This window comes from Zeugodacus cucurbitae, chromosome 3, assembly GCF_028554725.1.
Source record: "Zeugodacus cucurbitae isolate PBARC_wt_2022May chromosome 3, idZeuCucr1.2, whole genome shotgun sequence".
Classification (NCBI taxonomy): Eukaryota; Metazoa; Arthropoda; class Insecta; order Diptera; family Tephritidae; genus Zeugodacus; species Zeugodacus cucurbitae.
Window position 1 is genome coordinate 42436064 of NC_071668.1, and position 3792 is coordinate 42439855.

A 3792-nucleotide genomic window follows, 5' to 3' on the forward strand; every position below is an offset into this window, starting at 1 on the left:
AGTAGTTTTTTTTTTCATCAGCCATCTATCAGTGGAGACTGTTCGATTTATCATTTAATCACAGGTATTAGTCATTTGTTGGGTCACCGTTTCGTTACTTAAATTTGGTTCATTGGTCTCCATTGTTCTTCATTCTATAGGTCACCTACATTTCCGTTTAAAAATGAAAAATTTAAATTTTTTTATTTTTATTTTTATTTATTTATTATAATTGTATGATGTATTTACATTTATAAATTAGTATGGTATAATATTTTAATTTTTTAATAATCATTATAGATTAATTTTTAAATATTAGCATTTCAGTACAAAGTGAACTTTAATTTTTACAAACGTGTTTGCAGCTATCATTTATACATAGATAAAATTTATATATTTTACAAATTAAGTTAGTATTAATTATTAAATTTTTATATTTTGTAGTTGTTGTTATACAATACAAATAAAATTCAACTACTATTACGACTGTTATTAGTATTCGAACATTCATTTGTATAATTTAACAATATTTTACATTTAAATCTAATTCATAATTTATATCAATTCATAATTCAAAATGAATACATTAGTACTAAACGCGAACGATTTCCTTATATCTAATCTGTAAGGTTAAAACGAAACTACTCAACCAATATTGTTTGATGTCAATTCCACACAATCCTATCTCATATGTACATCATAAAAGGGTTCAGATAGTCGGAAAGAGGTTGTCAACTGCTAACCTAAATGTCCGATGGGATTTGTTGTTGTCTTGCTTATCATGCCTGAAAAATATTAGAAATTGAAATTGTTCTTAACGATTAGAAAATATGAATATATTTGTATTCGTAGTACATACCTAAGAAAAGTTGTAGCTATTGTAAGCCTCCATTTGTGCAAAGTATTTGTGTTTATGGACTGAGTAAACTCTACAAGTCCCTCATCATTCCCGTCCTACTTTATGGTGCAGAAGCGTGGACGGTGTCAACATCCGATGAGACGGCACTAGGAGTTTTCGAGAGAAAGGTTTTGCGGAAGATTTATGGTCCCTTAAACATTAGCGAACCGCAGAAGATGAAATGATGAGCTGTATGTGTTGTTCGACGACATAGGCATAGTCCAGCGAATAAAAAGACAGCGGCTACGCGGGCTTGGTCATGTTGTTCGAACGGACGAAAGTGTCTCAGCTCTGAAAGTTTTCGATGCGGTACCCGCTGGTGGAAGCCGAGGAAGAGGAAGACCTCCACTCCGATGGAAGGACCAGGTGGAGAAGGACCTATCTTCACTTGGTATTACCAATTGACGCCTAACTAACAAAAGGAGAGATGCGTGGCGCGCTGTTGTGGACTCGGCTATAACCGCGTAAGCAGAAGAAGATTTGTGTTTTCAATATATGAAATGGAAAATGAAAATATAAGTAATGCTAAAAAACAAACATATATATATATATCTACATATGTACATATGTATGTATGTACATCTTAATACGCACTAACTCAACATGCACATATACGCATTTATATTTACCGTGTTATTTTCCATTGTTTTCTGCGTTGTTGTTGTTATGTATTACACCAATTCTGAATCCATAAACCTGAAATTATTTAAAATTACTAATTTGTATTATGTATTAAAAATATATGAAACATACCTCCACCAATTTCACCGTCACCTCCTTGCTCCTCCTTTGCTGTGCACACACGTATAACTACAATGAAATGAAATTTTAATTATAAAAACAAATAACAAAAGTAACACAAATAATGCATTTATATCCAAAAACACTTAACAAAATAAAATAGATATTTAAAACGCACTTACATCCATTCACTTAAAATTTTATTTTCAAATGAACATCGGCCATAGCTCGCGAATGCGAATGCGAACGTTTGACAGTTGAGTTGAATACACATGTTCTTATTAGATGATATGATCTACATAGCTTTCGCATGTTTTCACAACCAACGCTCCGAAATTCGAACTCGGATTCGAAGACGCACAGAAGTTGTAAATTTTCAACTTTCATTCGCTAACACAGCAACCTTCACATTCTTAAGAATAACAACCAACAATATGTTAGTTGCAATCTTGCGTGTTTTAATTATTTAAGCCCGTTTTCTTCGCTACATTATAAGTATTTTTGTGAAATATAATCGCCCCTATTCCCGTTGTCGTTATCGTTTTAAAACGACTTTAGAACGACTATTTGGTATTCCTGTTGGCGTTAACGACATTTATCGAAAAAAATTGAGATTCCCCAATTTGAAACGACTATAGAAACGACATAGAAACAGTCGTTTTTTGTCGTTGCTATAATTGTGAGCGACATAGAAACGACGCGGTTGTTTAAAGGAATATTTAAAGTGAAGATGAAAATTCCAAATCGGAAACAGTTTGAAATTTTAATTTCTGAAATGGAAAAATATCCTGCATATGCCAAGGACTTTAGAAAAGGGATAAATCTTTTAAATTTCGATTTTTTGGGAGGGATATTTTTTTCTAAAAACAAAAAATAAATCCATTCCACAGCCATCTCGCGTCGGAAATTGTTGGCATTAATAAAATTGCATTTTTATATCTAAGAATATATTTAAGATATGAAAGATCTTAAAATTCAAAACGAAGAAAAAAATAGTACTCCAACAAGAGGGAGGAGTTAATAAACAGATACATATGTCTCCTTTGGCTGGACCATTAGTTAGAGTAGTTGGATTAGCCAGAAGCAAGGAGCATGAGACGCTGGAAGTAAAACATATTTTAGAAGAAAGTTTGAAGGACGCAGATGTCACCACTACTTCTTTTAAAAAATCAAATAAAGATGGAAGACTAACATTGTTGTACGTAAGTACAATAATTACAGTGATAACGTTGTTTAGAGTCAACATAGAATAGCATAAAATCCATTAAGGACTGCTTTAAAAATGTGTCTCGTTACATAAGGAGAAATTTTTATATGGGAAAAGAGCTCCTTAAAGTATACTATATTAAATATGTAGGCAAATTTCGATAACTTTTCTTAGGCGTTACGATATACTTCAAGAATACCAATTTAGGAACGAAACGACGATAAGAACGACAACGACTTAGAAACGACTATTAAAACGACAACGACAACGGGAATATGGCCGACTATTTATTAATAATATATTTATCAAATATTTAAAATAATTTTTAAAGATTAGGGGTGATGAAGTTTTAATAAACAAAGTTGGCAGTTTAAATTTTTCTTCAATTTCTTAATTCGAGGTTTTCTATGTACATTGCTTATAAGAATCAATAAATATTTAAAATCGCCGTCCATATTATTTAGGTCGTTTTCAAGCTCGCAAAAAAAAATTGTGTATGTGTATCACCTTGTACACAGCTGTCAACGCATTCAAAAGCGCATTTATGGAGTTACTCGATATATACGCAGTCAAGCGCATTTTTTCGCTTTCGCATTCGCAAACGCGAGCTATGTAGTTTGAGCTTTAAGCAGAAACTACATAGCTCGCGAATGCAAATGCGAACGTTTGACAGTTGAGTTGAATACACATGTTCTTATGAGATGAGCTACATAGCTTTCGCATGTTTTCGCAACCAGCAGAACCACAGAAGTTTAAAATTTTCAACTTTAATCCGCTAACACAGCAACCTTCACATTCTTAAGAATAGCAACCAACATTATGTTACTTACAATCTTGTATGTTTTAATTATTTAAGCCCGTTTCCTTCGCTACAATATAAGTATCTTTGTGAAATATAATATTTATTAATTTATTAATAATATATTAATCAAATATTTAAATTAATTTTTAAAGATTAGGGGTGATG

At 32.0% G+C, this 3792-nt stretch overlaps 1 long non-coding RNA gene across 1 annotated transcript; it reads right to left on the reverse strand.

Moving 5' to 3' along the window:
• Positions 1–328: 328 nt before the first annotated feature.
• LOC128920459 (uncharacterized) lies at positions 329–2210 on the reverse strand. Its single transcript, XR_008470526.1, has 5 exons — positions 1801–2210; positions 1631–1687; positions 1507–1573; positions 839–1331; positions 329–764 (listed from the first exon to the last, which is right to left on the reverse strand). It is a non-coding gene; the product is annotated as an uncharacterized LOC128920459 (long non-coding RNA).
• Positions 2211–3792: the final 1582 nt, after the last annotated feature.